Source organism: Polypterus senegalus, chromosome 13 (assembly GCF_016835505.1).
Source record: "Polypterus senegalus isolate Bchr_013 chromosome 13, ASM1683550v1, whole genome shotgun sequence".
NCBI lineage: Eukaryota > Metazoa > Chordata > Cladistia > Polypteriformes > Polypteridae > Polypterus > Polypterus senegalus.
The window spans coordinates 16,702,647-16,729,584 of record NC_053166.1 but is presented as its reverse complement, the minus strand read 5'-3'; the positions used below and the strand labels follow the sequence as shown (position 1 = coordinate 16,729,584).

Here is a 26,938-nt window from a genome sequence, read left to right as displayed (position 1 = left end):
AGTCATCCAGACGATCTGGATCTGCTTAATTAGATCTGGGCCACCCTGTATACAACACATGCACAAATATAATAAATACACAGCACAAGCTGCAGCCTTACTGCCAACGGAGAAATAAAAAAAAAACCACCCTGTGTGCTCTCAGCTTAGGAAACATGGCCATGCAGACCCTTCATGGACGGACTAACAATAAACAGGCAAGGCTATCCAGGCCAATTCACACAACTCTCACTGTAACAGCAACTATAATGTTCATAATAATAAATAGGAATTTAACACTCCTGCCTAACAGAGAAAGAGCCCCCTCACGACAATCTTTGATGAAGCTGAGTGCAGTATGCAGACAGCTTGATCCATGTAGTACAGTAAGTGAGTCTGGTGCCACCAGACAAAGACAAGCTCCCAATTAGGATCAGTAATAGGCAGAGTACATGTGATGAGTGTCTACTGGATATTCATTGAATAACCTGGAGGTTAAAAGCTTTGGGTACAGCGAATGATGCTTTTTAATTAAACACTAAAACTGCACACTGTGTATAGTATGAGCGGCCGCCAGGTGTCAAAGCCGACTGCAATCATTCCAACTGCTGACAACTAAAAAGCCAAAGGGAATGTCAATATCCATTCATTTTGTACAGCAGCTCACATATCCACCTTCAATCACCCTGCACACCTTAACTGTGTATCAGTTGTGGACCAATTTATTTGTACTCCTCCATGAAAAATAGAAGAACTCACAATCGTCTCTGAAATAACTAGAAACTGACAAAAATAATTGGCACCCATCATTGTTTGTTCCGTATTTAACAAAAATCAGACTTTGCTTTAGAGTTTAAATTCAACAGAATATTTTAAATAATAAGAAATGAAAATGGCACGGACAAAAATGATGGGACCCCTAGCCTCATATTTTGTTGCACAGCCTTTAGAGTTTGCAAACAAGCCATTACTGGAGCTCTCCATGACACTTCTGCACCTGTCCACAGGTCATCTGGCCCACTCTTCCTGAGCAAACTGCTCCAGCTGTGACAGGTTTGAAGGGGGTCTCCTTCAGGCTGTATGTTTCAGTACTTCTCATAGATGGCTATCTGTTCATGATGCCCTGACAATATAGTAGCTTTCAGAATAACAAATTGCTCACCTCAATTTTTGAATCCGTCACAGACTCCAGGCTCTGAAGAGAGTTTCTGATAGTTTAGTTCAGTGGTGTCGAACTCTGGGCCTTAAGGGCCGCAGGTTTTCATTCTAACCCTGTTTCCTAATCAGTGACCAGTTTTCACTGCTAATTAACTTCTTTTCCCTTCATTTTACTAACCCTGTTTTTAAGGATTCAGTCCTTTTTTTCATTAAATGACAGCCAAAGAGAAATGAGATGTGAAACGGGCCAAAGGATGAGCAGCTAAATTGTGACGTCAAACTCCAACCAATTTCATTCCAAGCAGTTTCTTAATCAGAAGCCGATTCTTGCTGTTAATTAAACCTGTTATTTAATTCCATGGTTTGTTGCTGCTCTCATTTTTGCAATAACAGACATTTCCAAAACTGCTGATTTTCTGTTTATTCTAAGAACACCCTCACAATATTTTGGTAAGCTGGGAGATCGACCTTACTGAGACCTTCATTTTTCTTTATTTTCAGATATTGTGTGATGGGCAGAGGCGAGCTGGTCATGTGGATTCTTGTTTTGTGTCTCAATATTATTTGGCTGCTAATTAAGGAAAAAGAAACAAAAAAGGGGCCTGAATCAAGTTAATTAAAATTAAGCCAAAAAAAGTTAATTTGCAGCAAAAACTGGTCACTAATGAAGAAGATGGTTAGAATGAAAACCTGCAGCCACTGTGGCCCTTCAGGACCGGAGTTCGACACCCGTGGTTTAGATAATCGAAATTATTTATAAACTGGCTTTGATCACTTGACGAAGTCAACTAATGGAATAAATAAAAAAAAAAAAAATTGACATTTGATACAGAGGCGGCCTTAGGGGTGTGTGGGGCCTAGGGCTGACCAAACACCACGCGGGACTGGTTACGTCAAACACTGTTACCAGTATGTGTGGACTGTATAAACTTGCGCACAAATTTAATAAAAATAATGTTAACATACAGCGGATTTTCTCATTACAGTATTCAGTTAAATTTTTGCAAGATAACACGTGGACTTTATCAAAATATAACTGGAGGATATAACTTGACAAATCCGCTCGAACAGGATACGGAGACCTCAAAAGCAGGAGCTCCCTTAGGTGCGGGGCCTGGGGCGGTAGCCCCACTTGCCATTCCCAAACGCCACTCTTAACTTTATATCTTTTATCCTATGTGTGACTTCAGTGATCCTCCTATGACTTTCCTCTGTATCCTTGTGTGTCACGACTTCTTTTGCCCGGCACTTCCTCTCTCGGTGGTGTTCCCGTAAAGCCTACTTCTCAGACTGTTTCCTCAGCTCCTATCCGCATCAATGGTAGTCAGGGAACCCATTACCTGCTGAGAAAATATCATTCGTTTTCTTGTGAAAACTTCCCATCTTTGATGGTGACTAGGGTCACAACATCACTCAGTAAGTTATGTTCCTCTAATGCTTACCAATGATATCGTCATGTGTCTCAACTTCTTTTGCCTGATGCTTCACCTCTCGATTGCGATCCCATAAAGCTTGCTTCTGAGTCTCTGTCATTCCGAGACATCCTTGCTTGTCTCCCGTCTCCTTTTTAACTGCCACCAATGGTAGACTGGCCCCCTTAACTGGTTGTGAAAACATTATCATTTTCCTGCGAATACGTCCTGCATTTGAAGGCGACTTGGGTTGTGCCTGGTAGGTATTCTGGGAACCAGCGTTGCTCAATAATTTATTAGCTTTATTGCCTTTGAAATGCTCATTTTCAACTCCTTTTCTTGTAAAGATTTTAAAAAACTTTCAGGAATTGAACTTCTAAACCCTTAAGTATTATGTCATCATGCCTACCACTAACCCAGTACAGCTAAACTAACAGGTCAGACCAAAGCCAAACTGACCAATCAAACTGCACAGAGGGACCAGACAAACACACACAGAGTTGAGTTTTATGGTGAAGTAGATAATGATAAGACATTAAGTAGTATTATCTCTACCTATGGAAACAGAGAAGTAGTGAAGAATAGACCATAAACTCTGGTCTGTGACAGGCTAGTGATTTGCTTCACTGTCAGCATTTACCTTATTGTGCATAACAAAATAAGGTTGCATACACAACGTGTGGATGCACATCTTCTCGATGATGCTGGTTAGAATTTTAAGATGGCGAGGTTTTTGTTTGCAGATTGCATATCTTTGTATGATGCGATTTGTCTACTTAAGATATTCATATCTTGCCTGATAGCACTCTAAATAGCTCATCTTTATTGTAATAATAACCTGGTATATTTGTAGAATGGGTTAAGGAAAGAAATCAAATGTGTATATGTTTTTTTTAAAATGGTGACTCTGTTGTTATTGCCAGTTATCCCATCTGTCATCCACACTGCCTCTAATCTATCAATGCCTTTGCTCTTGTGAGCCGAGAATTTGTTCTTTTTGGGTCCATTTGGATTCCAGAATTGTGGTAACTCCTTGCTGGGTTGTAACCATGAATGTTGTCATGCCTGACTCGTCCTCTCAGTTCAAGGTGCACCATTTCTAGTGCTTAAATTATAAAGAAGAGCCAACAAAGCAGCTGTTAAACAACCACCCTTTGATTCTCCTTTGTGCTGCGCTGCACTTTCTCTTTTGACTAAGCCTCACCAAAAAGCCCCCTGCAAACTCTTATAATACTCCTTTTTATATTACCGTAGATAGATGTAGCGTGTGGTGTTCTCCAGATAAGTAATGTTAAGCTCTGCTCATTCTGTCTGCTAGTCTGGCTTCAGTCTGTTCAGATGTTTCATTTGTTCTGAGTCATCAGGAGGCGCTCACGTGCAAACTGTGGAACACAGTAAAAAAAAAAATCACTTGCACCCCCAGGGTCAACATAGTAGTCTATCTATATGGGCCTAGAGAGCAAATATAGTCCAGATTGTTCAAAGGGTGTATTGTTGTATAGGGAACAGACAGACATCCATCCATCCATTATCCAACCCGCTATATCCTAATTACAGGGTCATGGGGTTGTGCTGGAGCCAATCCCAGCCATCACAGACAGACATTCAGATTCTTATACACAGACTAGCCAAAGTACCCAGCGTTGCCTGAGTATAGTTGTACAGTAAAATGAGTTAAGGAAAGAAAACAAAGATTTATGTGTTTTTTAAATGTTGAGCCTGTTGTTATTGCTAGCTGTCCCATCCGTCATCCACACTGCCTCTATCTATCAATGTCTCTGCTCTCGTGAGCTGAGAATTTGTTCTTTTTGGGTCAAACTGGATGCCATAATAATTGCGGTAACTCCTTGCTGGATTGTAACAATGAATGCTGTCATGTCCGACTCGTCCTCTTAGTTCAACAAGGACAGTTCTTAAGCTTAAATTACCACAAAAGCCGACACAGCAAAAGTATAACAATAACCCTTTGATTCTCCTTTGTGTTGCGCTCTCGATCAAGCCTCACCCAACACACCCCTGGAAAAGTACACAATGCTCCTTTTCATATGACACTAGATAGAAGCAGCACGCTGCATTGCCCTGGTAAGACAATTTAAGCTCTGCTCATTTTGTCTGCTAGTTTGGCTTCAGTCAGTTAAGATGTTTCACTTGTTCTGAGTCAGTAGGTGGTACTGCTGGGCAAACTGTAGCACATAAGAGAGAAAAAAAAACAAAAACACCAGTACCCCGGTGTCAAAATTCTATCTTGTCTTATCATCCTACAGAGCATCTATGCAAAGCCATACCACATGCACTTCAAAAGAGGTCATCTACCTGATGATGTTCAGAACCATCCAGTACTTGAATGGGAGACCACCTAGAAAAAGCTTGGGTTGCTGCTGAAAGAGGTGTTGGTGAGGCCAGCAGAGAGTGCTTACCCTGTAGTCTAAATGTGGATCCCAGATGACAGTGAAGGGAACACTGTGCTGTAAAAATGGCACCTTGCTTCTGATGAGACGTAAAACTAAGGTCCTGACTCTCTGTGGTCATAAACGATCCCTGAGCATCCTTCATAAAGAGTAGGGTGTATTCTGATGTCCACTGCTTAGTCATTCTGACCCCCTAATCATTCCCCATCTCTAACTGGCTCTCTCTGTCTCTCTCACCCCCTCACCACCTAACACCTCATGTGTGGTGAGCGTACTGGCACCAAAATGGCTGCTGTTGCATCATTCAGGTGGATGGCACACATTTTTGCTGGCTGAAGTGGCTCTCCACTTACTATGAAAAGTGCTTTGAGTAGTGAGAAAAGTGCTATATAAATGTAAAGAATTATCATTATTATTATTTTTTATCTGCGGTGGTGCTGGCACCCTGCCCGGGGTTTGTTTCCTGCCTTGTGCCCTATGTTATTTATTATCATAGAGAAGGTACAGACAGACAGACAGATATTCTAGTTTATATATATATATATATATATATATATATATAGGTTTGTGGCCATGTCCGAGGTGAACCAAATGTTCCTTTTAAATTGTTTCTAAAAAGCAATAATCACCCGATTCAAAATGAAATATGCACCCTGATATCTATCACCTTCATACTTACCATCCATTCTGCAATTTATAAAACATCACAACGATATCATTGCCAATATTGCATTAATGGTCCAAACATTTCTATTAAATTCATATTTTGAAGTAACTTACTGTACTTTAGCAAAAAAAATGCTTCAGAGAAAAGCCAGCCTGCAAACAGCACAATCAGAAATTACTAATTCCCATCTTCCTTTGTCACCGTCTATTGCTGTAAGTTGAATTTGACGGCACTTTCTATGCCCAATGGTCTGCAGCACAGAGGTCTGGGTTGGGCCTACACGAAGGCGAAGCCACCGATTCATACAAACGTTGAAACGTATTAAAAAGTTGTCACCTAATTGTTTCCTAAGCTTCCTTCTCCTTTGTCAACAGCCCCAGATACAGCAGCTTCAAAAGGAGTGGTTCAAAAAAAAAAAAAAAACTCAATGCCATCTGCTTTTAATGGCGCTGCTTATTTCTGCTCTCCAAAGCAAAATCTAAATGCATTAGAATAAGCATATTGAAGCTCAGAAATTCTGCTGCTCACATCGTTGAACATTTAATTTTACCAAGAAGCAGCATTCACAGCAGGGCTTTACATGCTCAAAACACAAACACGCACACCACTCAAAAAGAGAAAATTGAAAAAACGAGAACAGAAGCCAAAGTGATTTACCTTCAAAACAGCGAGCACTAAAGCTTTAACCGGTGTCGATTTTTGTTTATGAAATATTATTAATTGACGTTAACATAGCAATAAACCTGCTATCTACTTCTTTCATTATACTTTAATTGGATAATGATAATAGCATTGTTGATTTAGTGCGCATATCAAGCGACATGAGTAAGTGCCTCTCGCTAAGATATAAAGCTGTAATTGAACTAGGTAGCCAGGAAACATTTTATGCAAGTGTCGATAAAAGCAAGCGATAAAGAAAGAAATGAGCAGTTTAGGGGCTGACTTCCCACTTCACAGATGGACTCCTTCACCCCAGCTACATTCACCTTTGTGTACACGCAAGGGGATATTCTTATCATGTCAGTCAGTTTCCAACCCGCTATATCCTAACTACAGGGTCACGGGGGGTCTGCTGGAGCCAATCCCAGCCAACACAGGGTACAAGGCAGGAAACAAATCCCAGGCAGGACGCCAGCCCACCGCAGGACACACACACAAGCACACACTAAGGACAATTTAGGATCGCCAATCCACCTAACCTGCATCTCTTTGGACTGCGGGAGGAAACCCACGCAGACACGGGGAGAACATGCCAACTCCATGCTGGGAGGAGCCAGGAAGCGAACCTGGGTCTCCTTACTGCGAGGCAGCAGCACTACCCACTGTGCCACCATGCCGCCCTACCTGATACTTAAAATGTAAAATTCCTTTGCAATAGATGCATACATTTTGACTGTGTGAAATAGGAGGCCATAAATTGTAATGTTGAAGGAAATAGTAACTGTAATACACATTATTAGACGTGAACAAATTTGTTGGTTCTGCTGCAGCTTATTGAAAAAGTGCCGTATGCCTCCTGAAAAGTGATGACATGAAAAGCAATTGTCCCCTCTATACCTGCATGCCTTTGATAATTCATAGAGTAAAACAGAGTGTGAAAACAGATCAAGTATTACTTCTTATGTAAAGATCTTTAGAAAATGGCCCGGACATGTTTGTTAGTAGCCATTGAAAAGATCCGAAATAACTGCATTCGAGTGATTTCTCAGACTCGCTGTTTTCTTGAATTCATATCACTTGCAAATCTCCAATCGTGCTATCAGTCATTTAGCCAATTTAAATGGAGAAAGGTCGTCACTCTGCTGTTTGGTGTCATCGTGTGTACCACACTGAACACAGACCAGAGAAGGCAAAGGAAACAGAGTTGTCCGAGGAGATCACAAAGAAAATGATAGACAAGCAGATGAAAGGCAAAGGCTAGATGACCATCTCCAAGCAGCTTGAGGTTCCTGTAACGACAGCTGCAAATATCATTAAAACGTTTAAGGTCCAACAGACTGTAGCCAACCTCCCTGGACATGGCTACAAAATGACCCTGGATTGGGAAAATGGAAGACAAAAAGCTAAGCATAACTTCCAAAGAGATATAAGGTCAAGGTCCATCAGTGGCTGATCCCACCATCTGCTGCTTTTTGAGTGACAGTGGCCTCAATGGAAGAAAACCCAGGAGGACTCGATTGATAAGCCACAAATGTTTCTGATGTGTGCCATCTGTTGTAATGATTGAGACATAGCAACAAGACAGACACACAGACACTTATTCTTTAATTTAAGTTGTTTTTTTTCTTTTGAATGTATTATTCATAATTTGTCACCCTGAGATACCTCCTACTTTGTCAATTAATATCAGGAACCAAATCTTCACAGCACTGCGTGCCACAAGACCAAGTTAGAGGTGTCAATTAACCTACAACAATCATCTCTGATAAGGTGGAGGAAAACCGGTGGCACTGGAGAAAAGCCAAAATCCAGAAAGTGTGCAAATTTCACAGGGGCCGTGACCAGGCTGGGATTCAATCTCAGGACTCGGAGCTGTGAGGCAGCAGCAATCACCACTGAGTCACCTACAGCGAAAGACAATATAAAATAAAGACTAATTGAATAGCACCCTGTCATTTGGCGTTACTTTTAAATCTAAATTGTTGCCTGGCATTACTTTGTAGTACATTTTTGATCACTATGTAAAACTCCTTTTGACGGAGCGTGCTGTGAAAGGTGGTACAGAAAATAAAAACTGGCAGATTGACGTATGTAAATTTCTAAAACTGACATAAGCTTTTCTTTTCAGGTCCTTGGTTGAACGCTTTAGGCTGGCACCAGGCATCAATCACAGAAAGAGCCAGAAACAAAGGTGAACTTCTCAGAAAGACTAAATTCATTTTGAAATGGGTACATATAATAAACACCTTTGGGTGCTACAATGAAGATACTCGAGAGTGTAATTTTCAAAACAGAAGGTGCTCGGTAATTATCTCGTAATAAACCATTTTCTTAAAGGAGGCTCATGCCTTTGCCCTTTAAGCAGTGAGCTCTGGATGTCACTGATCACAATGCACACAGCAACAGATCAATACACAAAGCACAAAGAAGCAGGACATTAACAGGATGAGTACAGACGAGGTGACCAAGCAAAGAAAGGGTCAGCAAATTCCAAAAATTGCTGCCTCAGCAGATGGCGCAGCTAGGGGTTCAGCTACAGAATATTAATTTCATGATTGCATTTGCTGCTTGGGTTGGGGGGCAGATGGACAAAAGGGCACAAACCCATCAAAGAAATAAAAATCGGAAGGCATAAAGAAACATAAAAGTGTAATTGATTATTGCCTCCCCCTGTTCCCTCCTTTCTGACTTTTTTTTTTGCACAATACACTGAAAATATTAAGGCAAGCCTATAAAGCAATTTCTCTGAGGTTTTATTTAATATGATCCTTTATTTAGGGTGACAATTGTACTCTAATAAGTATTGTATTATAGCTTATGATGAATCATTTGATTTGTTAGGTAATTCTTGCATCAGATACTTGAGATCACAACTACAGTTAAATTTTAAAATCCAGAAGTGAAAAGCATAAAGTCTATTATATATTACTGGCCACGTTACCCGTCAAAGACGGGCAATTGGATATATTTAAAAATATTTGGTCCTAAGAGTATCTTCAGGTCCTTTCCTCTCTTGACTGGTGCTCCTTCTGTTGGGTGTGTCCACGTAAAGCCTGCTTCACAGAGTCTGTCATTTTGCTCGCCCTCCCGTGTCCGAAGGTGACTCTCAGTGTGCCTCCCATGCTTTTACTTTGCCACGTTTGTCTTACAACTCACACTTCCTCTTTCCATCTCATTACAAAAGCCAACTGACCAATCACAAAAAAAGCCAAACCGGCCAATCAGAATGCTCTGAGGAACCAGGCACATAGACCTTAGTGTTTTATAATAAGGTACATAAATGACATAATGTGGCCTGGTGTTGCAATAATGTCATCACTCCTTTCCCATATCAAGAAATGTAACTGAAGGAGATTGGTGTCTGCTCCATTGGGGGGCAGACCAGCAAACCTGGATGAACTCAGAAAATATTAATATCCATCCAATACAGTCCACTGCAATAAATCCACATTCACTAAAAGGAGTTAAATTTGGAATGGCCAAGCAACTGATTGTGCAATAAAGAAAAAACAAACCTAACATTAGGAAAACTTCTATAGTCATGATGAGTGGACCACGTTACATACTAGCTTAATTTACACAACACACACACACACACACACACATTGTATATACAGCGTACACTAGTTTTACTGCCTAAGACAGGTTGAAATCAAAGTAATCAACTTAGGCTCGTACTTGATATTTTTATTATATCCTTTGATTTTTTCAACCTTTCTTCTACATATTTTGCCTGTTTTATAAATTTTCTTCCGAACCCTAGCAACCAGATGGTCACACAGATACACAGACACGTGTCCTTTTTTTTAGGGCAGATAAATGATTTCTGTCTCTCCAGCAGTTACCTCTGTTGGACATATTCAGTGTTAATGTTTGCAGTTCACCATCTTTTGGAATACATTTGGTATGACATGTGCTGTAGTATTCAATTGCATTGCATTTTTCATTCCAACAGATGGTGCATCAGAAACATTAGCACTGCTTTAATGAAAACCATACCAAATAGCACACAACAGACACATAGCAACCAGATTAACACACAGACACACACTTTATTAGGATGAATAAGCTGATTTTTGTCCACCCGGAAGTTACTCTCTGTTGGGCGTAATCAGCGTTAATGTTTGCAGTGCACTATATTTATTGGAATGTATTTTGTAGCATACACTGTGGGCACCCAGGCAGGGATCCCAGCCTGGATTCACTGCCGTCTAGCATTTCAGGTGATGTATCCCCATGTCCTTCCATTGTGAGGATGTCCCAGCTGAGTAAGGATGGCAGCCATCCCTCATAATATTTTAACGTTATTGTAGTTCAGCGTTTCTCTGCCTTTAAGTATTTGTGACCCGAGTTTTCATAACAGTTTTAATCACGCCCCCCTAAGGTTTTTTTGAAAGGAGCCCACTAATGCCAATTTGTTCATTATTAATTAATGATATATCATAGATGCATATTTCATTATACCTACTTAACTTTTATCGACATTTATCTAACTCTATATTTATTTTTCTAGTATTAGAATGTAGTTTAAGTTAATTTGTTTTGGTTTCAATAGATGTATTTTTCATATTTTCGATTCTTGTTTTCTTTTTTTTACATCTTCGCACCCCCCTTTTTGTTACTTCGCGCCCCCACCCCACAGTTTGAGAACCACTGTTGTAGTTGTTGAATACTGACTTAATAAAATGCATTGGTAAAAATGTATTATTTTAAATATATCTGCTGTTTAATTTCTTTTCTATACTGGGTGCACTCATCTTGTTTTGCATAAGTTGGTTTTAATAAATTAACCTAGCTTGAAAATGCTCCTTCAGATAAACAGTATTTTGTAAAATATATACTTGTCATCTTCTCTCTCTCCTTAAAATTGTCAATGTTCATGTGTCATAGAAAGGATGTGCAGCATTCTTCAAATTGTGCATCAGTTTTTATCTCTCTTGCTCATGCTCTTCGGTGTGTAGTCCAGTTGTGGGAGGTCCCAAGAGAATTTAGAAAACTCACCTTTTCTTGAATGAGTGCCACATTAATAGGAATGTTTCTTTAACATGAACCACGTAAAAACTGCTTTTTCAATGTCTTCAAATGCAGCGGTTTACATATGTTTGCAACCCGAGATTTTTCTTTTTTTTTTTTTTTGTTCGGTCTTTCAAGAAAGTTGACACTGTTGTTGGCGAAATTCCAAATTCACAGGCAATGTCTTTTTTCTTTTTGCCAGAATCGAGAGCCACAAAAATGTCAAGTTTTTTTTTCTAATATGAACTGTTATTGTTTTTCCGTGTCTGCCGTTTCTATAGGAGGGTGACACTGAGTTACATTCCAATGGATGTTTTTCAAATGTTGACGAGCGATAAGCAAAAGGTATCACTGAAAACCGCAGGAAACAAAAATAGCAAAAAACAAAAACAGTACGAGGAAAGATCGAAGAAATAAAAAAAAAATTACAATGTTTCTGTTTGGGGGATCGTTGTGCACAACTGAGCTACGACCACAGACCTAACTGCTCTGCGGATGATTCATTCAGGCATTTCAAGGTCTTTTGTGCACTTCGTTGTAATGAAAATATCTGCTGAATGTATTTCTTAATAACAAGATTTCTATAGACTCATGTCATATGGGGAAACTGTCGGGACAGTAAAAATTCTTCGTTGTAATAAAAATTTCATTGTAAAGATATTCGTTGTAACGAGATTTTACCTGTATATTATATATATACTAGGCTGACCCGCCTTTTAAGGCGACAGACTTTTAAGTTGACCACTTCTTAAGGCAATTCAATACGTAGATCAATTTGATATTTTATACAAACTCATTCATTTGGTTATATTGCATTTGAGCGGTATTACTTTAATACTCGTAGTTTCTGTTATTTTTGTGATGAAATGTAAACTTTTTTCCTATATTGAGGTCGCCCTTTTGAACCCCCCTGATATTTACTACGCGGTGAGGCATTTGTACTCCATCAACATTAATTATTTCCAGAGATATAATTTTGTCTATTTTTCCAGCGCATCGCACACAAAAGCAAGGGAACGATGGGAGCACCAGAACTCTGCTCACATCATGTCGCTTTGTACCGCAAGCTGCAAGTAGTAAGTCTGTGATAAGCGGAATACCGCTACGCTTTCCACTCATGGGACGGAAGGACAATCCTAACTGCTTTTATATAGAAGGAAACTGTATATATATATACTGTATATTTTTATAGCACTGCACTGTTTATACAGTGAAACCTTGATTACTGTCAGTCTCTATTAACCATCAAAAACCTATCACTGTACTACTACTGTCGTGCATTACCCTGCGAGCTGTGCACATTAGAACACCTCTCCCTTGTGCTAGCGCGTAGTGCTCTTCACCAGTACCACATGTCATGCCACATTTTTAAATCACAGTGCCAGTTATGTAACGTCAGTTTTAATATCGTTTCATAGCTTTTCTCTTTTGTTATAATTAATCCACTATACATTGTTATGGTCGATAAACATATGCATGTGGTGTTGGAATTGTCATAAAAAATTGAAATTAAACATTTACAAAACGGTGAAAGTGCTTCAAGTATTGCTTCAATTTATGGAGTAGAAAGAATAACAGTGAACAATTAAGGCGTCATGCCAACAAAATTGAAAAACGTGTTGAAATGTTATTCTGTATTAATGTTCTTCTGTATTGAATTTTTCTTTTAAATTCTGTTATGTTTGGTAATATATTGTGATGTACAAGCAGCTTGTGATGCGATGTGCAGGAGCAGAAATGGTGTAGTGAATGCTGTAAGTGATGGGATTGGGTGAAGGGCTTCTGTTTTGTGAGGGGTGGACAGGCCTTTTAGGAGATAAGTGATAGGAGAAGTTGGGAGAAAAAGGAAGGTGCAGTGGAAGGACGTTTTGTGTAGGGAGTCAGGAGACAATAAGCAAGAGTGTGTGCGGTAGAGAGAAAGACACAATGTGAGTGACAGGAGATAAACCGACTGGCAGGAAAAGCTTTCTTTAATTGTTTTAGAGGTTTGCTCTGTAACTCAGATATCAGAGGATATGACAGGGCACTGTTTGTTACGGAATGAAGATTCCAAGTAAAACAAATGTAAAACCTCTCGAGTTGTATTTGTTTATTACGCTGGTCATTACAATATTAAATGGATTAATTACTTTTTGTTAATACTATATTTTGTTAATATAGTTTTCTTTTGTAAATAAATACAAATATTCTCTAAACTAATCTACTCTATACAATCTTTAAAGTAGCTGCTCCATTATCCACCTTTCTCTTATCTGACATAGCCTCAGTCCTTACCTCTGACATCTAATTGAGGTTTTACTGTGTGTGTGTGTACGTACAGTATATATATATATATATAATATATATATACATATATTTAAGTATATATATACACAAATATATATAATATATATATAAACAAATATATATATAAACAAATATATATATATTTTATATATATATATATTTTTATATATATATATATATATATATATATATATATATATATACACACACACTCACACCCTTTATACAGGCTTAGATATGTATAGGGTATATACACTCTTTGGAGCACAATCTTACAGCCACCGGGAAAAACAGATCCTAATATCCTTTACGTATTTAAGCAGCACTATAGGGAAATTCATTTGGCATCTCTAAAGGATTTGTATCAGAAAGAGATGGAGAGGAGCAAGGATTAAGGGATCTGTGTGGATTGTTAAGTTATGAGTGCAAGGAACAACACTGTGTAAATGAGAATGCCACCCTGAATGATTTTCAAAACAGAATGTGACTGATGTTTCCACTCCTTCCATAAAAACAGTAACACAAGTGAAATGAAACTAGGGTGGCAGGGTGATGCAGTTGTTAACACCACAACTACTGCACACCTCCAATGTCTTTAGGTCAAAATGTGGCCTACTTACCACGAATATGGAATCTGTACATTTTCCTCATGTTGTGCGTTTTTTCCTTCCCAGGTACTGTACACATTGAGTTGCCAGGTAATTATCAAATAAACTCATTTTAGCAGGTCTGTATTTGTGGCAGCGGACTGCAATGGACTGGTATCTGTCTGCTACAGGTCTGCTTTTTACTTTGCACCTGATGCTGCTGCAACAGGCTCCTTTTTACTGATCCCAATAAAAGAGTAAAATAGTACTTTCAGAAAAATGAATGAACGAATCCATGAATGAAATGAAACAGAGAAACGAAACTTGTAAAAGTAATCCAGTCCATTCAAACTGAGTATATATCAAAAATAACAGGCAAAGCCAAGCTGGACTAACTAGACCACATACCTGCATAATAGATCAGTATTTGTAAATTTAAATACATTTATGTAAAGCAATACACACTATTTGATATGCTATATCTTTTACAATGTGGGGTGTTTTCACATCCCACACTAGACTAATTTATCAAAATCAATTAATACATAACAAAATGAATGCACCCAATGTAGAAGAAACCCAGTAGATATATAGTAGGTATAAAAAAGAATCACCCCCTTCAAAATATAAACATTTTTGTTGCTTTACAGGTTGAAATGAAGACACATTAGAGTCCAGGGGTGGGTAAAGTCATTCTTGAGGGGCCGCAGTGGCTGCAGGTTTTTGTTCCAATCCAGTTGCTTAATAAGAAACACTTATTGCTGAAGTAACACTTGTGCTTCATTTTAGTGGTCTCGCTCGTTAAGATTTTGAACCCTTATTGCTTATTTTAGTCTTAAACAGCTGTTCTCTTGGTTTTTAATGTTTTTTTATTAACAAAAAGATTAAAATGACAAAAGAAAGCTGCATTTCTCCATTTAGCTTGTTTCCATTTGCACGCGTGTGTATTTATCATGCAGTATTGGGTTTAATTAAATACTTGGGAGGAAAGTGAAGAGAAAAAAGTGAAGGACTGAGAATTACTCCTCCACTTTAGACTTCAAATCATTTGGATGATATCCTTAGAAAGAAAAAAAAATCTAGGATATGAGAAAGAGCTGACATGGCAGAGTTACAGCACTAACAAGCCATGAAATTGAATTATTGGCAAGGACTATTTTCTAATTAAGTTGAGTTGGAGCAAAAACCTGCAGCCACTGTGGCTCTCCAGGAATGATTTTGCCTACCCCTGCATTAGACACATCGCCGAGACATGAGGAGGCACTGTCTAATAACGTTCTCTCTTTTCCTTCCCCTTCTGCAGAAAGGAAGATTGACACCTCTCCCACTCTGACTTCTTCACTTCTGGGGTCAGACCCCCTGGACCCACCTCTTCCTCCGAGAATCCAAGATAAGAAGCAACACCATCTTCTTTAATGAAGACTCCATCTTGCGCTTTAACACACGTTTTATTTTACATCTTTTGCGTAACCTCAGTATACAGGGTTTGCGTTTGAGTGCCCCAGACCCTTTATCTTCTGCCATTGTCTCTTTACACTATTCATTTACACACACACATTAGATAACGCATCTACATTACCCAAACCAAAAAAACTAAATATAAAGAACATACTGTATACTGTAATAAACCTAGGACTGAAAAGGTATGGTGCTTTAAGCAATAATTCAAGAGCTGCTGTTCAACTGAGTTCAGTTACAGAACTCAGGATTTATAGATTTAAAAAAAAGGCAAATTTCTTGCTGCAGTTAAAATATACACACCCTGCAAATTCACATGTCGCCACCACCTTCTGACTGTCTGCATCCATCAGCAGACTTGTCTTGCTTGTCTTTGAGAATTCTGAAAGGCCAGATCTGACAAATCGCCGTTTCCCGATAACAACAATGACAGGCCTTGGTCCACTGGACATGTGCAATGATTCAATTAATCCTGCATTCCTGAGGTGGATGCAAGGCAGGCAGGTTCCGCAGTGCAAAATTTGTGCAATCAGCAGTCACATGTAAAGCACATACATGAGACTGAGGCGGACAACATGGTTTAGACGAAGGCTGCATCCTAATTTGGCTTTGTAGTCACTGCAAAACTGTCAAGGGACAAAGGCAAGAAAATCATCAACATATAAGGTTGAAATGTTCAATCAACCAACTCAGTTATGGTGTAAATATATTGTAATCAATTTTCAGTGCATATTTTTACCTCAAGAAACTCCTCCCTAGAACAAATAAAAAGTAATATTTCAAACTGTGCTGATATACAGTGTCCACCATAGTGTGTGGGACAAAGACAAATTTCACCTTGATTTACCTCTCTGCTCCACATTTAAAAATGACAAATAAAACAATTCAGATGTGACTAAAGTGCACGTTGCAGACTTTCATTTAATAAGATTTTCATACATTTTGGTCACACAACACTTTTTTCCCCCCATTACAGGGCACCATAATGTTTGCAATACGGCAATGGCAGGCCTGTTAAAGCCACTGTCATATTTAGGACTTTGTCTCATATCCCTCACATGCAATGACTGCTTGAAGTCTGCAATTCACAGATGTCATCAGGTGCTGAGGGGACTTCTCTGGTGAAGCTCTGCCAAGCCTCTAATGCGGCCATCTTCAGCTCCTGCTTGTTTCAGGGGGCTTGTCCCCTTAAGTGTAATCTTCAGCATATGGAAGTCCTGGTCATAAATGGATTGACCATTCAAGAATTTTCCATTTTTTAGCTTTGAAAAACTCCAGTGTTGCCTCTGCAGTCTGTTTGGGTCATTATCTTCTGTAGGATGAAGTGCCATCCACTGAGTTTGAAGACGTTTACGTGAACATGAGCAGATCAGATGTTTCTGTACACCTCAGAATTTATTGGGCTACTGACAATGAAGAGAAGTGTGCCAGGACCTGTGGCAGCCATACATGCCCAAGCCATAACACCCCCATCACCGCCATGTTTAAAAGATGAGGTGGCCTGCTTTAGATCATGGGTAGTTCCTTGTCGTCTCCATACTTTGCTCTTGCCATCACTCTGATGCAGGTTCATCTTTGTCTCGTCTGTCCACAAGACCATTTCCCAGAATTCTGCAGGCTCTTTGAAGTTCTTTTTTCACATGCTGTAATCTGGCCATCCTGTTTTTGTGGCTAACTAGTGGTTTGTATCTGGCAGTGTGTCCTCTGTATTACTGTTCATGAAGTCTTCTGCTGATAGTCATCTCTGACACACACAGATCTGCCCCTGATCTGTCACACAGACGTTAGGGGCTTTTTCTTTATCACAGTGAGGACTCTTCTGTCCTCAGCAGTGGAGGTCTTCCTTGGCCTGCCAGTCCCTTTGTGATTACTAAGCCCACCAGTTTGTTCTTTATTCTTCATGATATTCCAGACTGTTGATTTTGGTCATTCTAAGGTTTCACCGATGTCTCCAGTAGTTTGATTCTTGTGTTTCAGCCTCACAATGGCTTCTTTGACTTTTATTGACACAGCTCTTGTCCTCATGCTTAACAATGGCAACTACAGACTCCAAAGAGTAGAAGTAAGCCAAGGTACCTGATGAAGCCATGAAACACAGCTGAAGAATCACAAACATCTGTGACGCCAATTGTCCCAAAGATTATGGTGCACTGAAAAAGGTGGGCTGTGTAGGAAAAGTGTTGACATTTGCATATGTTGTGACCCAAATGTATGCAAATCCCCTTGAATGAAAGTTTGTCATGACAATTCAGTTGTCCTGCTTTATTTCTTACTCCCTTGAGTCTGTAGTGAGGGCTCAGCAAAGCCGGTGCAGGACACTCAGTTTCTTCCAAAGTCAAAACTGTATGCCTAGTTTTTCCATACTGTATATCATAAATAAATAAATACAGAAGTTATGACAATAATGAGAGCTAAAAGGATTTGCCAAGTTAGAAGCACTCCATTTCATGCATATACATGGTTAAAAAAATACCCACAGGAAACAATACCATGCAATCTGGTTGAATAAGTATAATCTCTCCTACGCTAGTTAAGAGCGAATGGGCACTTTGAGAAGGCCCACATGGAAGGCCCTGTGTGGGGGATATGAGACTTAATCACCTATTAAGGGGTCTGTCAGCCTCTTTATGGTCCATGGAGTGTTCAGTTTAGCAATCTTCAGCACCGCCAAATGTCTCTGAGTTTCATGGCCGAACATTTCCACTCATGCAGAAAAACACCAGTGAGCAGCAGAAGGCTTACACATTTGCAATATAATTTGTTATGGACCGGCCGGGATGGATCCTGCTCTCTTACCTAACCTGGAAACCAAAATAAGGGGTGGTCAAGAAGGGAGCTGCAATTTTTCCTATCTGTGCCAGGAGGTAAACATGGAGGGACGTGGCGGCAGCAGAGCTGGCGACCTACGAACATGTTGGCTGGAAAGTTATGCCGAATGGGCTGGCTGATAATTTCTTTCCAAATCAAGAGGCACAGTGGGAACCTGTCTGCTATGGCCAGATTGTTTCCCCATGCACTGGGTGGGACCATCTCTTGTGGCAGGCCCTGGTATGGACACCAACATGGCAGGTCTATCAGGTTCTGTGGCAGCCTCCAAGAGGAACTGCCGGAAATTAACAAATGAGCGACCAGGGTATTCCTGCCTAACTCAGAAAAAGCAATAGATTGAGCACTGGAAGGGTTCCTGGGGTGGGAGTTAAAACAGAGAGATCTCCACTTGTCCTAGCGAGTTAGAGTCGAGAGTGGAAAAGGGCAGCACTCGTCTGGGAGGAGTGGTGAAGAAAGAGTAAGTGAAAAGGAGCCTCTTGAAAGGTACTTTGATAAATAACAACATTGATTGTGAACTTGAGACCTGTCTGTGAAGTTGTGTCTAGGGATTGGTGCTCAGTGGCGCACCCTAGAGGCCACAAATTCTAGAGCTGAAGTGTTGATATTTTAATAAATGGGACGCAACGTCCGTCTTAAGTAATATTTCAAGAACTTGGAATTTTAAATAACTGATAGTTTTCAAATGGTCTGCCAGAAAACATGAAGGGCTCCAAACAAGTGTAAACATTTCAAAAAATCAAAATCAAAATCGTGCCTATACACCAAAGCTTCCTGCTAGCAACGTTTGCCCCAGATCATCACTGTGGTTATCATTTCCACCAGCTGTTACTAATCCTTATTATTTCATTCTCCTCTCAGCCTCCTGGGGGGCCACTTCCATCATTAGACGTCCCATTGCCATGAGTCACAGCAGATGGGAGAAATGGCACTATCAAAAGTTTGACCTCAGTGTGGGACTGACTAAGAGAAGTGACCTGACACACAACCCTGCCACAATCTGGGATATGTGCCAGGTTGGCCTCTTACTCTACACTGACAACTGCCAAAGGAATGGCTTGGTAGCCAGCTGGCTGTGGGCTCGAACTTTGAGATTTACTTACTCCACAGTTTCATCTCACCAACTTTGATTTATTTATTTTTTTTGTATTTTTTTAATTTAGTCTTTCCTGCTAGAGGGTAGTTGCATTCCAACTGAAACAGACACAGGGTTAGTTAAGAGTTGGTACAGTGAGATTTGTAGATTAAATAAAAAAAGATTATTTAAGACATGACCTCTTTTGAGATGAATTGACAGTGTATCGGAAACACTTAAACCAACACGTGCTCTTCAAAGTGGTGTTGTTGATGAGTTAGTCATTAGTAGTTTAAGACTAAGCAATGTGCCCAAAGGAGCACAGAAGGTGATCGAGAAGAAATCACACAGGCACATGTTGAATGCTCAAGGCTGGAAACTGCAGGTGACATGTTTCCAGATGACCTTCTGTGTGGACAATAGGAGAGGCTGAACGCTTAAGTGACAGTAAGCCCCTGAATTCTTTGAGCTGCAAGAACATTCAAGGAGTCAGGTGTAGACTTTCATAGAGAGATTTAAGATCAATTTCATGAAGACGCTTTGTGGTTATTTTTGGCAAATCAACGAGACAGTGAGAAGTATGGGGGTCTACCATTAGGGTGTCCCCCCATTCCGTTCAATGAAATTATGGATTATCCATACACCAAAATGATTAAGGGAGATCCCGCTCAAAGAGGTCGATGAAGCACTCAAGTCTTGGACTGATTTTATGAGTGACAAATATCGCACTACACTGTGTAATATTTGAGGAGCTACAGTAAGTCACCCAGGGGCTTGTGGGGGTCTTAATCTGGCCTTGGCAAGAAAGAGCAAACAGAGAGACCAGCAGTATTATGTTAAGGAGCAGCAACAGTGCTGGATTAGCTGGGTCTTCTCCTTGGTGCATGAAATCCAAATCATATTATGTGATATCATCCATCCATTATCCAACCCGCTATATCCTAACTACAGGGTCACGGGGGGTCTGCTGGAGCCAATCCCAGCCAAAACAGGGCGCAAGGCAGGTAACAAACCCCAGGCAGGGCGCCAGCCCACCGCAATGTGTGATATCACCTACTGTTAAAATTCTGCTCCATACTTGTAATATTTTTATTTTTATACTGTATTGAAATTACTTGTGTTCTGTTCTGTGTATTGTATTGTATTGACCCCCTTCTTTTTGACACCCACTGCATAACCCTGGAGTGGGGTTTCTCTTTGCACTGCCTTTCCCAAGGTTTCTTCCATTTTTTCCTTAAAGGGTTATTTTTGGAAGTTTTTCCTTATCTTCTTAGAGTCAAGGCCAGGGGGCTGTCAGAAGGCAGGGCCTGTTAAAGCCCACTGCAGCACTTCTTGTGTCATTTTGTGCTATACAAAAATATATTGTATTGTATGTTAAGTCCTTTACGAAGCATTTCACAAAAGTATACCTAGTTTGTTATGTTTTTAAAGTACAATTAATTATTGTTAAATACACACGTCCATTGTTCAGTACAGTTATACAGTGTGAGGTGCAAATGATGGAGAGGTGAACTAAAGAAAAGCTGGGGTGCCTACCGAGCCACCCAGTTTACTATTAAAGTCCAAAAAACAGAAAGAAATTGGACATGCAGGGGCGTAACATCGGTCTTCCTAGCCTGTGAGGCTTCTCAAAGGTTACGGCTCTCTTGAGCAGGTCTGGGTTGGGGAGCTCTGTCATATGGGACTGCGTTCTACAGACAGAGGCTCCATCTTCCTGAAGCTCTTGAATTTATGTCATACTGTGAACTAGTTGACTGTGGACTTGGCTTTCAGAGCTACAGAGGAGGAAAGAGATGGTATTGGTAGCATTGGTCTCTTGCCTTGTCTGAGCCTGGAAGGGGATCTTCAGGCACCCATGTGGTAAATTAATACTTTATTTGTAAAACTAACCATTGCGCATCTTGCTACCTTGATGTTTTTGCCAGCTTGAATATAAGAAAATGAACATCAACAATCTTTGGTAGCCTCCTACCTACAAAAAGGAAAAAAGGCATCAAAAGGGAATGGCTGAACAACAGAAACAGGACTGGACTTGAATGAAAGTGCCAAATCCATAATGATAAGAGGTATTTAACAGACTTCTTGTTCTTTCTCTTCATCTTTTCCCACTTCTGAGTAGGGTTGATATGCTTGATCAACCTTCTTCATACAGCTTGGTCCTGCACCTTCTCCTCAGTCAGACCTTTTTCCTTCAAATCTCCATTAACTATGAAATAAACGGCACAGGTATTAAACCAACCTGTCAGAAATGTGCCGTTTGGAAAAGTCATACTGTTAAATAAAAAAGGACTCTTGAAATAAAACCTGCCATAATGAATTGAATGGTGACTACATTGTAGAACCCAAAGTAAAATGATGATTTAATGATACGTTTATCCTACAATTTAATGATTCATTTATATATGTTATCTCTGTACTTTCTCATGTGTGTTGTTACGTGAGTGTCTGTGAGCTACTCTCCTGGCTCATCTGAAGGATGTAATACCGTCCCTGGTCGAGAGAGGGTGCTGATGCCATCTTCCTCTCATTTTTTTCAGCAACAAAGAGAAGACGCCCAGGGAGGGGAACTGACTCCGCCCCTTTCCAGTCCTCAGGCTATAAATCCCACTTACAGTTGGAAAGGATGGAAAGTTCCTTCCTCACTGCCTTTCTGTCACTTAGTTTGACAACAGTCTTATTTTAGAAGCTTTATCTTCTGTTGGTGTACATAGCGGTCCTAATTTTAGTTAAGTTAATGACAAGTATTTTATTTTGAATTAAACGGGGAGAACCAGGTTGGGGCTCCAACATTTTCCAGTGGTGACTTGCAGTTTCTTTACCCTACCAAAGTGTACGTATTTATTCCGTAATTGCCATCTTATTTATAAAATCCATAGGGGGCTGCTAGTGCCTGTCCCAGCAGTACAGAGGGCCAGTTCTGCTCAGTGAGTCCGCACATCAAGGGTCTCCTTTGCTTCATATTAAAATACAGTAATGCCTTTCAATGGCAGGAACATCATGAGGTCCTTCAGACAAAGTTGCAGTGTGTCCTTTACTGATAAAGAGAGTTCACAGAGGTGAACTAGTTTTAGAAGATGTCAGGGTGTGCACACATATAACAAAGGCTCATACTTCCATCCTTTTAGCATCTTAATTATTTGTCTATTTAGTGCATAGATAACACAGCCTTATCCAACCCCTTCACGTAACTTTTCATATTGTATCATTTTTCTTATGTAAGAGCACTTTGCACAGAATTTCTGTACTTCTCAGATTTACGTCTTGACTTTGGTATTGAGTCCTCCATTCCAATTAGCAATAACACATTGGTGTAATTCATTATAATTAACTCTAAATGGGTATTTCAAGTAAAATAACAGCAAGTATTAGTTCCATATATTTTCTTTTGATCTAACATAAGGACTGTCTTATTTTCCCTCAAAAGTGCTTGGTGGGCATGACAGAGAATGATGTTCCAATCATAATTCGATGGTAAGTAGATATAATTCTTCTGGATTAATAACCAGGCTCTCAAACTGCTTGAGTTGTATTCGTTTGTAATATGTCACTGTTAATATCATCATTAGCAAGGATTGAGATTAGCATGACTTACTGATCCTGTACACAGTCAAACTAATTTAAAACAGGTTTGTCTTGGAAAAGGAAATTAAAAACAAAAACAAGAGGCCAACACATGTTCATAGAAGGTACCACAGTTTAGAAAAAAAAAATCAAGCCCCGAGGTCAAAGGACTTGCCTGAAAGGCTTAGAGATGTTATTGTGTCAAGGCACAGATCTGGGGAAAGAAGGCTCCCAAAATTTCTGAAGCACTGAAGATTCCCAAGACTGCAGTGGCCTCCATTATTCTTAAACGAAAGAAGTTTAGAACAAGCATGACCCTTCATACAGCTGCCTGCCTGGCAAAACTGAGCAACTGGGGGAGAATGTCTTTGGTAAGAAAGGTGACCAAGAGCCCAATTGTATGGTTGAGCTCTAGAGCAGGGGTTCCCAAACCTTTGGACGTCAAGTACCACCCGCACCTTGTTGAAAGGGATGGAAAGCTGTAAGGGGGGGGGAGTTTGGGTCTAAACCGCCCTGAAATCTGAATAAAAGTTAAAGAATTGGAAGAAATTATGCATAAAATTAATGAAAAAATCAGTGTGTGTACATAAATTGATAAATTCCACCCCAAAACTAAATCCTGCCTTCGGCCTGTACGTGACGCAGTTACCGAAGACGAAATGGTATCGGCTCTGTGCTTAGATCTAGTGACTACGATGCAATACAGTGGCAGTGCACGTATAACAACAAACGCGAGCGGTTTCTGTGAGGCAGAGTTACCGAAGACTAAATAGTGTCGGCATTGTGCTTTCATCTAGTGACCAAAAGCGAAGTTGACTTCCGCGAAACGGAGTTATGGTAGCGTTAAATGAACTAAATAATGATTCGAATAATAGGTTTTATTTATTCAGATGATGAAATTTCACACCACACTAAATTTGGGAATCCACGTATTATTGTATTTAAACAGTTTCATTGGTTTTTGCTCACAACAGGCTTGTCATAAAGGATTTTGCACAGATAAATTTCAGGGGCCGCGATGCGTACCACCTGAAAAGGCTTCACGTACCACAGTTTGGGAACCACTGCTCTAGAGAACCTGTGTGAAGAAACTTCAAGAAGGGCAATTATCACTGCAATAATCCACTAGCAATGATCTGGCTTTATGACAGAGAGGCCAAACAGAAGTCTCTCTTCGCTAAAAATATATGGAAGTCCACTTGAGAGTTTGTAAAAAGAACATGAAACACAAAACTTTTCTGGTCTGATGAGCCTAAGATTAGCATCCTGTCCGGAGGAAAACAGGTTTTACTCATCACCTGCGCAATGCCATTCCAACGGTGAAGCATGGTTGTGGCAGAATCAGGGACTGGGAGACTGTTCAGTATCAAGGAAAAAATGAACAAGAGCAAATTACAGAGACACCCTTAATGAAAACCTGCTCCAGCACACTCAGGGCCTCATACTGGGGTGAAGGTTCACCTTCCAACAGGATAAGAACCTAAGCACAAAGCAAACACAACACAGGGGAGCTTCAGGGAAAACTCTGGGAATGTTCTTGAATTGCCCAGCCAGAACCCAGACTTGAACGCAGTCAAACATCACTGGAGAGACCAGAAAATATCTGTCTACTGCTGGTCTCCATCCAACTTGACGGAACTCAAAGGGATCTGCTAGAGAAGAATGGCAGTAAATCCCCAAATCAGGTGTGTGAAGCTTGTAACGTCTGGCACAAAAAGACTCTAGGCTGGAAACACTGCTGAAGGGGCTTTAATGGAGTACGGAGTATAGGGTCTGAATAACAGTGTTGATGTGGTATTTCAATTTTAATATTTTTAATAAACTTGTGTGTCAGACGACCAGGGACCTTGCCCCACCGGGATGCATGGATCAGGGAAGGACCAGAAAAGGGGCAATATCTCCCCTGGGTGCAAGAGGGAAACCCCCCTGATTTCCAACCAAGGGGCCGGCTGGATGGTTCCTGAGCCCTGGAAGACAGCACTTCCGCCACACCAGGAAATGCTGCTGCTCCAGGAACTGTGTATGCCCGGAGTGCTTCCGGGTGCAAGGGCAGCGCTTCTGCCACACCAGGAAGTCCATTACCGAGCACCTGGAGCACATCCGGGGTGTGATAAAAGGGGCAGACTCACTCCCTTCAAGGAGCCGGAGTCGGGAGGAGGAAGAAGGAGCTTGCGAGAGAGGAGTGGAGGCAGCTGAAGAGATACAAAGGACTGAGGAGTAGCGTGTGAGTCGCTGGAACCTCGATTGTAAATAGTTCAAAATAAACGCGTGTGTTTGGACATTGGTGTCGTGTCTGTCTGTGGCCGGGCTATCTGCTACACTTGCAAATATTTTTAAAATGCTGCTTTCGGTTTGCCATTCTAGGGTATGGCATATTGCTTAATAGGGAAAAAAAAATCTTTGAAATGATTTTAGCATTAGGCTGCAATGTGTAAAAATTTAAGGGGCCTAACAATATTTTCTGAAAGCACTTTAAATAGATGCCACTCCTGCATTCACTCTCTGTTATGTACAAGGCCTTCATTTCTTTTTCCATCCATCCACTATCCAACCCGTTATATCCTAACCTCAGGGTCACGGGGGTCTGCTGGAGCCAATCCCAGCCAACAGAGGGCGCAAGGCAGGAAACAAACCCCGGGCAGGGTGCCAGCCCACTGCATTCTTTTTTTTTATATATATACTTTTATTGATTTTATTAAAATCAAATAACATTCCATACAAATAACTCAAGTTTTACAAAAAAAAAAAAAAAGGTTTGAAACAAATCAACCCCCACCCCAGAGAAAGAGAGCTTGGACAGCAGACTAAAACTTTATGCTAGTAAAAATAAGAAAATAGATAAAGCTAAATGGAGTAAAAGAGAGGAGAGAACCCGCTTCCTCAATTGAAATGCTTATTCTAAAATGTTACTGATTAGATACAGCCAGGTTTTAAAAAAATTCTGCACAGATCCTCTAAGTGTGAATTTGATTTTTTCCTGTTTCAGATAATATATAACATCAGTTACCCACTGACTTAGAAGAGGTGAATTAGGATTCTTCCAGTTGAGCAAGATAAGTCTACGTGCCAGTAGTGTAGTAAAGGACAATTTCAGTTTGTTTCACCTTCTCCACTTTAAGCCCCTCCATGAGCCCACCAAACACAGCTGTTAGTGGATTAGGAGTGATTGGGACACCAAGGCTGTCTGAATGGCATTTAAGGATTTTGGTCCAAAATTATGTTAATTTGGTGCAGTCCCAAAACATGTGGCCCAGTGAGGCTGGAACTTGATTGCAGCGTTTGCAGGTTCGATCTTGCCCTGGAAACATTTTGGACAATTTTAAACGAGAGAGATGCACATAATATATAATTTTGAGTTGAATAATTCTATGCTTTGGGCATATGGAGATCGAGTGAATTCTGTGCATTGCTACCTTCCACTCCTTTTCCGAAATGTTGAGTGAGAGATCTTTTTCCCACTGTACTCTGGGATCTTTGGGGGGGGTTGGGAGCTGTAAAATAGTTTTATATATTACAGAAATGCTGTCTGAGTCCTTGAAACTGAGCAATATTTTTCCGTCATAGAGGTTGGTAGGAGGTGAGGAAAATTGGGCAGGTTCTGTTTAACAAAGCTTTATATTTGAAGGCAGTGAAAGAAATGTGATGCTAGAAAGTTCAATTTGGAGTGTAATTGTTCAAAGGATGCAAAGACGTTGTCTATGTACAGATCTCTATGTTTAAGAGCGTGGAAAAAGCTAATTCTCATGCAGAGGTACCACAGATAAAAGCCTCTCTATCTTAAAATACTTTGTACATTGGTTCCAGTTCCAAAGAAGGCACACCACAGTGCCCCTTCTGACTACAGGCCA

General features: G+C 40.3%; 1 protein-coding gene across 2 annotated transcripts in view; it reads right to left on the bottom strand.

The window, feature by feature from the left end:
- Positions 1–26,938, bottom strand: part of LOC120542238 (teneurin-2-like) — a 1,685,504-nt gene that overhangs the window by 1,438,819 nt on the left and 219,747 nt on the right. Inside the window, exon 1 of one of the 2 annotated variants that reach the window (XM_039774546.1) lies at positions 3,799–3,814. The exons of the other annotated variant lie outside the window; for it this stretch is intronic. The gene's annotated coding sequence lies outside the window, so the exon portion shown is untranslated. Of the gene's footprint in view, positions 1–3,798; positions 3,815–26,938 lie in introns of those variants that run through there. 2 annotated transcript variants of the gene reach the window in all.